The following is an 11,113-nucleotide window of genomic DNA, read 5'->3' as shown; positions in this document are numbered from 1 at the left end:
CTGGCCACCCTAGCTGTTCATTACTATCTTAAAGGTAGATTTCAAAATGTGGTGCTAGGGGACCGCTCCTCTGCCCCTTGTCCTCCAGTCTATGAGGTCCTGCAAGTTTCTGTCTTGTTCCCCAATCCCCATCCTTTACAACATCTGTCTAAGCTGCTGGGAGAGGTCATTTGGAGATTGTCACCATTATACAAATGACACTCAGCTCTATCTCACACTTCCAGCAGATCCCAGGGAAACTGTGGAAACCAAGAACAGGTACTTAGATACAGTTTGGGGGATGGATGACAGATTACAAATGAAACTTACTCCTGAAAAACAGAGAGGCTACTGGTGGTGGGAAGGTTTGATCCAGGGATTGGGATGTTCTTTTTTATATATATAGGTTCATAGCTTGCGCTTGCTCCTAATGAAGCAGGTTTGTAGCTTTGGCTTGTTGCTGGATCCAAGTCTCCTGCTGCATAACCGGTAGAAGTGGTGCCTAGGGTGCCTTTCACCAACTTTGACTGGTAAGCCAGCCACAGCCCTTCCTGGGTGGCAAAGATCTTACCACTGCGATAACATCTACATTAGATTACTGCAGTGCCCTCTATTTTGCACTGTCCTTGAAGACTGTCTGGGTTGGAAGTTGGTGCACAATGTGGTGGCCAGAATGATAACTGGAATGAGTCATAAGCACCAGCCCTTTTTTTGGAGCAGGAATGCACAGGAACACAGTTACAGCTGACTTTGCATCAGGGGTGTGGTCTAATATGCAAATGAGTTTCTGCTATGCTTTTTCTACAAAAAATGTCCTGTGTAAAACAATAGTGATATCGGGGTATGTGGCCTCATATGCAAATGAGTTCTGGCTGGGCTTTTTCTACAAAAAAAAAGTCCTGATAAGCACCTTATCACTCCAGACTTATTCAATCTACACTGACACCCAATTAACTTCCATGCCAATTCAAGGTGCTGATACTGACCTTTAAAGGCCTATATGGGTTGAGATCAGCACACCTGAAGGACCAGCTACTTTCATGTGAACCTACACATCCACTTAGGTAATCTTCAGAGGATCTCCTTTGGGTGTCCTTGCCATCTGAGGCCAGATATGTGCCAACCCGAGACAGGGCTTTCACAGTCAAGATGCTGAAACTTTGGAACTCCCTTCCCAGGGAGATTCATCTGTCTCTCTCTATCGTTGCCTTCCACCAGGGTGAAGACTTTTGTTTTGTTTTGTTTGGCATTTCCTCACTCTTTTGGCCCTCCTCCCTGGTTATGTTCTTATATGTTTGTGTTTTTATATGTTTTATTGAGTTGTTTAAACATTGTGCATCTACTTTACTGTTAAATACTGAGTTTGATGCATGAGGAGGCTTGTTGCATAGTAATTAAAGCTCTTTATTAGTGATACTACAGCATGTTTATTAAGTGACTGCAAACTACTTCCAAGCAGAACATGTGGCAATATATACAGTTGGGGCAGGGGAAACCCAGCCTCCATGTAGCAGAGAACACCCTGTGATTGCACCCTTTTTGGAGCCTTCATTAGAATATGCATACTCATTGGCAGATCCTAGGATCCTCTGATACTGCCTCCCAATTGACTAGTTTGAATTATGCAGCCAATCCAGATGCAGATCTTTGGATCCTCTCAGTCTATTGTTTTTGCCTCAAGCACAAAACACAACATACAACGTGTCAAGGCATGCCTACACATACATAACATTTACCTTAAACTGAGTTTTAATGTCACAGTGGATTCAGAAGGGTGCAGTTAGGATGGCACTGTATGTAACTGGGTCTTTTCAAGCAAATTCTTATTATTAGCAACTGAGTAATACTTCCAAAGGCATCTTACTGAGAACCAGAGTTCTGTTTATTCACAGTGTAAGATGGCTTTCACTATGTGGCTATAATTTTCACAGCTATAGAGAATTCCAAGAGTTCATCCCCTCCTCAAGTAGTATTTTCTGAAAATAGGCACAAGAACCTTTAGTTAAGAATGTGGGTATAGGAATCTACTGAACAAAGTAGCCTGTGCAGATATTCCGTAAGCACAGATCCTGCTGTAAGAGAAATATGAGTGCCAAAAATCGTGCTCAGAGAGAGGACTAATGTTGGAAAAGACAGAAGGACCCTGAATTACTGGTCTTTCTGGCACTTCTAGTTGTTATGTCAACAAAATTCATAATTACCCGATTCACAATACAAATATATTGTGCAAAACACTTTATCATGAAGTCAACTCTATTCTCCCCTACACACACACAAACACACGTGGGGGGACCCCCTCTTTGGCTTGGGAAGAAAGAGAGAAAGGATGCAGCACTCTCTTCCTCCCTAGTACTTTGTCAATAGCAGTAACCATAATCCAGATGCCAGGGGTACTTGGGAAATTATGTGTCCCAAGGATCCTTGCACCACGGTATTAAGCTCAGCTACCTACCATATACAACAAACCATGGGACATGTACTTTCAAAAGCATTTGAAGTCCATACGATAGATATTCATTTGCAAAAGATAATTACAGTACACCAGTTCCCTAGTGCCTGGGATGTTCATGTTATTGAAGTATACCTGTGCCTTGAGAGAACACTGAAAAACTGCAACCCTGATGCAACTGCATGCATGTATGGTTTGACTGAAATGTATGGTTTGACTGAAATGTGCTTTGTGTTTTAATATGCACAGGAATGTATTGGCACATAAGTAAAACAGTGCACACAACTTTGATCTCCCATGTATGCAGAAACTTCTGAAAATAGGCACATTATAAATAACATAAATGTATAGCTTTTTGCTTAACTGTGCTTTTTGCTTAAGCCCTTTGCTTAACATCCTACTGTGTTAAGATATTAAATGAATTAACAACAAAAGAAAACTAAAATTATAACCAGGGCTTTTTTTGAGCAGGAACGCACAGGAATGCAGTTCCAGCTGACTTGGTGTCAGGGGGTATGCCCTAATATGCAGATGAGTTCCTGCTGGTCTTCTGTATGAAACAATAGTGATATTAGGGTGTGTGGCCTAATAAGCAAATGAGTTCCTGCTGGGCTTTTTCTACAAAAAAGACCCTGACTATAACTATGCAATTAACTAACTGATACTGAATATGAGGATCTTTCTCCACTAAAGCGACAGTGGAACACAATTCGTTATTCAATGCATGCTGTATTTGCATCCTGGATTTCCACCATGAAAGACATGTCATGAACGGACAGCTGTTGTACTCGTACACAACAAAGATGTGCTAATCAAGAAGTCATGGAGAGTAAAAACTTGGAAGTTACCTCAAAGATTATCAAGTCCAAGCCCTTACTCAGTGCAGGAATAAGCAACTACAGCATCCCCCATATGTGGCCATCCAACTTCTGCACAAAGGGCTTGTGAGGCAAACAGAAGTTGTTTATAGTCAAGCTATGTCACAAAACAAAACAACTTTTGAAAAATTTGCTTGCAAGAATTGTAGCTTGAAGTTAATGTTTGATGCTTGGAGTTATGGTAGTGGAGAAGGAAGACAAGCTGACATTTATGTCTGTTATTCAGATGTTGTCTGGTAGCAAACACTCAACTGAATGGTAAAGAACGTGGGAAGTTATAGCTAATATAAAAACTGGCTCAGGAGAAATCCATTCAGTTGGAAAAACCAAGTTAACAAAATTGTACACTTTGCCAGAGAAATCATAGTTTGGATAAGCAGCATTCAAGCTATTGGGAGAAGGGATTTACTCTTTCAGAATCACCACACTAGCAATTGCTTTATGCATTTACACCTTGTAAGGATTTGTCCATGTAGCCTTTTGCTTTCTTATTTACAGGAGTGGGTGTATTTAAAATTTACGATGCTGAAAAGGAACAGAGGGGGTGAACTGCTTACAGAAAGAAAACAAAGCTTAGCACCACACAAAAATCTCTGTGCTTAATGTTATTGGAGCAAGACTGGGCAACATATCCCAAAAACAGAAGGTGTTGAAGATGGAATGACAACTGGGGGGGGGGGGGGCAGTGAACAGACACACTATATCAAAGCTCTATGATGCCCAAAAAGCAGCCATTGCAGGGTTCCAGAACAAGGTCACAGCACTGAGGAAGGATGAGTTTACTCTCTTCTCCAGTGACCAATTCACTGATTGAAATCCCCCCCTCACACACACACTTTTTAAAGTTTCAGTAGGTTAAAATATATATATATGCAAAATATGGGTAAATAACTTTGTTTACTACCAGGGTTTACTACCAGGTACTACCAGACCATTTTTGCTTCAGGAATGGAATGGAGAAAAGGAACACCTCCCCTCCCAATAAGCATAGCCACAAGAGCCAGATTATGCACCTGTAGTTCCAAGCACAGAACTGTAGCATCATGGAAAGTTTGGCCCTAAGTGTACTGTGCCTCCATCACACACAGCTCATACATTTCCCAGGTGAGGCAAGCATTATTATCCCATGACACTGCTGTGTGTGCTTACATCATACCATGGGTGGTTTTGAGTGTCATTTTGTTTCTGCAGGCTTTAAAAAGGCTTGTTTCCCAATTGCATATTTTGCCTGTATACATAGTGCTTTGTTCATCGGTACAAATATGTACTTATGGCGATGAACCCATAATGGTAGTTAGTTGGCTCACTGACCAAGTTCTTATTCTAGAGTAGTGTTATTCCAATGTTCTGCATTTTTCACTGTGGTTTCCTGTCCATTGTTGACAGGCATGCTGTTTTTCAGATGGCACTCTGTAATTTGCATGATGGGGCACTGCTCCAAACTACTCCCACAAATGACTGACATTGGAAAATGGTAACACAATTCATTTTGTGTGCAGAGTGGGGTTTTTTTCTTGAGAGCATTGCTAGTCACATCAGAATCTAATTTGAGTCCAGTGCACCTTTAGGACCAACAAAGTTGTAGTCAAGGTTTTGTGTTTATACACAAAAGTTCATACCTTGAATAAAATTTTGCTGGTCTTAAAGGTACCACTGGACTCAAACTTTGTTCTGCTGCTTCAGACCAACACAGCTACCACTAGTTATATCAGCTGGACTGCAATAATCTCCAACAGCAGTGTAGGCACTATTTATTTATTTTGTATTAAATTTATATCCCACCCTCCCCTAACAGGCTCAGGGCAGCTATCAACAGTTAAAAAACCACATAGAATATTAAAAAACAAAAATATACAGTAAAATTTATTAGGGTTACAGATCCCCAAATAACATGTAAATTTTTAATGTTTGTACTCAGTTTTTGTTTAGAGTTTTGTTGGGTTTTTAACAGAATTAAAACAATTATCAAACATCATGCATCACCACACTCCTTCAATGAAGTTTGTAAGATACAGTGCAAGTACTGGACCACTGTCTGCAGATATTACAATGACCCCTCAGAAATATTCCTGGTTTAAACCTCAAAATATTAAGGATGATGGTGGTGATTTTTAACTATTCCTCAGAGGTATGAAAATAGAAAGCATATGCCACAACAACTTCTGTAGCACACAATCACACACTAACGATGGAAGTTATTTTATCTTCACTAAAGCTCTGTGATTGAATGGGATTTAGCTGTAAGGAACTGTGTTTGTTTCATTATGATAGAGAAGCACTATATATTTGCTAGCTGGGTGCCCCCACCAGTACTATGTTTCTAAAGACATCTTTGTAAGAACACTGCCTCAAAAAAAATTGATGCATATAATTTGGAACTCTGATTATTCTGTACTAATACGGGGAAAATCACCTGTAAGAACAAAAGAAAGCTGAACTCATGAATTTACAGTGGAAAATTGTAGAGATCATTCAATGCACCACACTTTATCTGAATTCCTTCTTGTCTGCTTGGGTTTTTTCCATACTGGCCCCATACTGCTTCAATTTATCCCGATTTCTGTATTTTTGTTGCCTTTAGTTTTGTTCTCTCGTTTGTTTGTCTTTCATTGTTTCCTTGTTCTTTTCCTAATTCCAATTTCTGTTGTTTCTGGAAACCATAATTCCTAAGGCTACAATTATATGACAGTGTTTCTAGTAGTTTACAAGTCTCTACCTCATCCTACTTTCAATGACTGGCACTCTTCCATTTCAATGATGGACTGTATCATTAACTATCCCTCTCCCCTCCAAGGAAGCATGGTTTCAGATTAAAATAAAACAAAACAAAATAGCCCTACAATATCGACATAATACTGTAGTAATGACAGTTTGAGCAGATTTGAATTCCTTCTCTCACAGTGGAATATGCCTTTTTACCCTATAAATTCACAAAGGGAAAGCTAGAGACTTACTGTGGGGAGGGTTATGAAACGAATAGCTGTGATGATAAAAGAGATGCTGTGATGCTACCAATAGCAACACCAATTGTAAGTTCTAGATTGGCCGCTTGAAGGTAGATTTGGTGCAGTGCAAATGATTCCAATGCTGTGGATTGACTCACAGAAAGGTCATGTGGAGGAATGTATGCAGAAATAGTCATTTTCTTAAAAGAACAGGTACTTGTGGATTGACTCCGCTAGGGAATTCAGGAGTACTCTGCCAGGTGGAGGTTACCCTTGTTTTAGGGGCTTCCAAATCTGTCCTTGAGCTGGCCAGCTGTGTCTGGTACTGCTCATAGGGCAGTGGAATGTGACCGATGAATCGTGGAAAGTGGAAGGTATTGCAACTGACAAGATGACACTAGGCAGCTGAAAGTAGAAACTTGCACTTGTCAAATGTCACAGGAGGATACTGTAGCATAGTTCATGTTCAATGTTAGAGCGTCTCTCTGCAGCACAATATGTAACTTCCAGGTGATGTGCAATGTGCAAGGAAGATCCCCTGTCCAGAGGCAGGTAAGACCTGACAACCCTACCTCCACCACATTATACTTGTAAGTATAAACCCAGCAGGACACAATAATGTAGGTTGCTAGAAAGAATTAAATTACAAGGCAGTAATCAAGGGTAGTTAGCAAGGAGCCCCACCACAAAAGTTCTTCAGAATTTGTGCAGACAGGCCCTAATTGCCCCAGCTGATTCACTGGGTAGCGTCAGTATTTCCTTCAGTACTACACAAAATTCTACTTTTCAGGGCTGTTGTAAGAATTACTGAAATAATGTACATTCAAATAAGGTATGAACATCTAAATGTACTACATACACAGTAAGCATTAATTTTGTGCAAGATTTTGTATTTGAGAAACTGTGATTCCCGACCCCCCCCCCAACCAGTGCAATTAAAACTGCTTAAGGGAACTGTTAAGCACAAAACACCTATTGGTGTTGCTCACATGCCTGGATAAAAGTGTCTTTCCTGTTAATAGAGATTTAATGTGTGGGAGTAGGCACAGGAAGTTTTACATAGCAAGGAAGTCAATGACACTTGCTTAATTCATTATGATTAATGCCCTTGATGCTCTATGCTGCACGACTACTTTGCCTAATAAAGAGACAAGGCAATTTTTTCTTCAGGCAGTTGACAACCCTATATCTATGTATGCTGGCTGCACTTGCTGGTGAAAGTGACACTATTACCTCCACTAAACAGCCAAACCACTTTTAAAAGTTTTGTTTTTTCTTAGTGCAGGACCATTAATGGGAGGAGCTGTGCAGACACCTGGAACCAGCAAAGCTACCTCTCTTCCCCTCCTCCACACAAAACTGCCCTATGAATATTGCGTGTCTCTTTAAGGGGTTTTTTTTTAAACTGTTCTTCCTTGGTTGCTTGAAGACTCTGCGTTCTCCCCTCCGTGGCACTGAAGCTGTTACCTACTAGCAATTATGTTTAAAAAAACGGCACTATCGCCTCCCTCTCCCATAGTTCCTGTGTGTGTGTAACAGCTAAAAAGTGTTTGGCGCCAGGGCTGACAGATCACCTGAACAAACCTTAAATGCCGCTACAGGAACAGATGGTAAAAGGTGCTTTGAGGGCGCTGGCCGCCAGTTTTAACGTGAAGTTTTAACATTCTATCCAACATCCCCGACGCCAGACGCAACTTCAGAAGCAAGAATGAGCAGCTGTTCTGAGCAACGCTCGCTTGGGCTCCCCCCCCCCCCTTAGCAATGTGATGATCTCTCTGTTTTTCGCCAATTGTGATGAAGGAGAGCGGCTTCTTCTTTTGAATGATGGCAATATCAGCCAATGGGATTGCGTGAAAACATTTTTCTCCTCCTCCCTCCGAAAAGAAAGCACGAAAGTAAAAGGCATGAGAGCCACGTGCAAAAAAGTTTGCACGTTGGTGGAGAAGCTGAACAAGAAGCTTGAATAATATGCGCTTGCGAGGCGAAAAGGCTGCGACGGTTCAGCGTGGCAAGCGAAGCAAGCCACCGAGGCGAAGGAAGGGGCAAAAGTATAGATCCCAGTAGGCAGCCGTGTTGGTCTGAAGCAATAGAACAAAGCAGTAGACAAGTGCACCTTTAAGACCAAGTTTTATTTAGAATGTAAGATTTCGTATGCTCTTAAGCAGACTTCTTCAGACATTCCCATTTTGTCTGATGAAGTCTGCTTAAGAGCATTCGAAAGCTTACATTCTAAATAAAACTTAGTTGGCCTCTAAAGGTGCACTTGTCTACTTCTTTGTGCTATCGAGTATGTTCAGGTACAAACGAGCGTGTTCAGTAGCAGCAGCTGAAGCCTGCTGCCCTTTTGTTGCCCACAACAGATCCCACTCTTAGAGTTCAGACAGTGGCACCTTTAAGACCAACGAAGATTTATTTAAGGTATGAGCTTTCGTGTGCATGAAGTGTGTGTGCACACGAAAGCTCATACTTGGAACTAAATTTTGTTGGTCTTAAAGGACTCTCTGTTCTACTGCTTCAGACCAAAACGGCTGCCTACTTGGATCAGATTTCACTCTGTGTGTAAAGTGTCAAGGCACAGCTGATTTATGAGGACCGATTTCACTACAGGATAGAAATAAAATTATTTGGGAAAGGAGGCTTAAAAACCAGTCCTGCATTCCAGAAGAGTTCCAGAGCTGAGAAGAAATGCTGAAATATATGTTGCTGGTCTTTAAGATGCTACTGGACTCCTGATTAATAGAGCACTGTTTTTTTCCAGAGGGACGGGCAAGTCAGAGTTTTCAGTTTAGATTTTTTAAAATACTTTCTTTATTAGGTTTTGTATAAAAACCTTTTTGAAAATAAAGTAAAATTGATGTATGTTCCACTGGTAACATTAATTCTGCAGTCCCAGCTTTGAGTTTCTGAGAAGTTAGGAACCACACACAACTTTGAAGTGCACTTTGCTCTTGGGAGAGAAGTATTTAGCAACTGGAGGCTCTGCCTGAGTCACGACTTTAAAATCTGGAGGCATGTAAAGAGCAGCTTGCTTCTGTATTTTGAAGAAGAAAAAAACAAGCCTTCAAAAGACTTTCTAACCAGAGTGTCAAAACGATTTTGCATCAAGAAAGAGACCCAACAATCGGTTGCAGAATAAAACTCGCCTTCTGCTGAGTAATAATACACGAGCAGTGTAATCCTGTGCAGAGTTACTCCAGTCTACTGATGTCAACGGGCTTAGTCAGGAATAATTCTGCATAGGGTTGTGCTGCAGAGCTACAGGTTAATACAAGTATGTACATGTTTTACACCTTATCCACAGTGACCTTAAGGTTGGTCTAGTGAATTCTTGCCATAAGCTTTGTCACAAGTCTGGTACGGTGCTTCAGCACTTAAGCTTCAAAGAGTAGTGGCATCCATAACCTTCTAAAGTGTGTGTATGTTTGGGAGGGTGACCTTAAGGCCCAAGGGTTTGTATTCCTAAATTAGTCCTAAATTTATTTTTACTCTCTGCTTCCTGTTTTTAACCAGCTACCAATCCATGGCCTTGACCTGGATGGCTCAGACTAGCCCGATTCAACCATATCTCAACCATATCTCGGAACTCTAAGCATGGTTAGCCCTGGTTAGTATTTGAGATGGGAGACCACTAATGAAATCCAGGATTTCTATCCAGAGGCCAAATATCTGACCATACAAGGTCCCTATGTCAGCAGCACTTCCCACCACCACCAATCAATAAGACAATCTATCATCTTGTGGATTTTACTCAGCATCCTTTGGGGATTTTGTCAAAAGCTTTGCAGAAATCCAAGACACGCATTTCTTATCTTCACTATATGGATAAAGTGTATGCTTCTACAAATCAGAACTACCTTGCTTACCCTGGAGTTAGCATTTCTGCAATGGTTTGTGTGTCAAATAATGCCTGTGAATCTGAGAAGGATTTTAAAAGATTTATTCGGAGCAGTATTGGTTGCATGGACAATTTGGGAACAGAAGGAAAGGATTAGAGACAATCTCAAAACATATGGAAGTAGCCTTATTATAGTCACATACTTCTTTCACACATTTTCATGAATAAAGTGATTGAGCCGCAATGCGAATTAAAAATGTTGTCTTTGCCTTTAGCAAAGATCAGTTCAAGAAAGCCCAAGCTGATGTGGAAACGCATTCTGTGGAGATGCTCAGTGTTTTTACCCGAGGCTTACCCTCACATCCCTCAGCAGCACCCTATGGAATGAGTCTAGGTTAGAGTTTTGTATTATTATTTTTTAGCAGACTAGAATATCTTGGAGAGAAATTAATACTTCTCCAGACCATTCACAGTCCAAGTAGGATCTGGGCTGAATGCGCACATATTTAATTGGCAGTAATTGCCAAGAGGATAGCTCTTAGAAGATGTTGTGAAACTGCAAACTATTTGAATTAGTTTTAATGATTAGTTTTAGGTAAATATTAACCATTTTTACCAGACCCTTCCACACCACCCAGTTGTCTTCAATACTGAACACAGAATACTGTCTGCAAGCTATTTCTTTCCTTTTTTTGTCAGAAGTTAAATGCCAACTGAACAGAATACTGTCTGGAAGCTATTTCTTTCCTCTTTTTTGTCAGAAAAAGTTAAATGTCAACCCTATATGATATGCCTTTCTCCAAAAGAAACATGCCCCTCCCCCTACACAGAGAGATACAACACACATGCACACAATAATACTAACAGGAAGATCTGATATTTGAATAGCCAAAGTAAGGCTTTTTGCATTTGTGATAGTAGCATTTATTATCATTAACACAGTATTGGAAATCAAACAGCCTATGGAATGTATACATTTGTCTTTTTGTTTTTTGGGAGAGGGCTGTTTAGTTTTAACCAATGTACC

The 11,113-nt window shown here is 40.6% G+C and overlaps 1 protein-coding gene across 3 annotated transcripts in view; it reads right to left on the bottom strand.

Annotated features, from left to right (window-relative positions):
* ESR1 (estrogen receptor 1) overlaps positions 1-11,113 on the bottom strand; it is a 387,454-nt gene that overhangs the window by 227,263 nt on the left and 149,078 nt on the right. The window lies entirely within an intron of this gene.

This window comes from Heteronotia binoei, chromosome 1 (assembly GCF_032191835.1).
Source record: "Heteronotia binoei isolate CCM8104 ecotype False Entrance Well chromosome 1, APGP_CSIRO_Hbin_v1, whole genome shotgun sequence".
In the NCBI taxonomy this organism is placed as follows: domain Eukaryota; kingdom Metazoa; phylum Chordata; class Lepidosauria; order Squamata; family Gekkonidae; genus Heteronotia; species Heteronotia binoei.
Note: the sequence above shows the minus strand (reverse complement) of the source record. Positions and strands in the feature narration are given on the sequence as shown.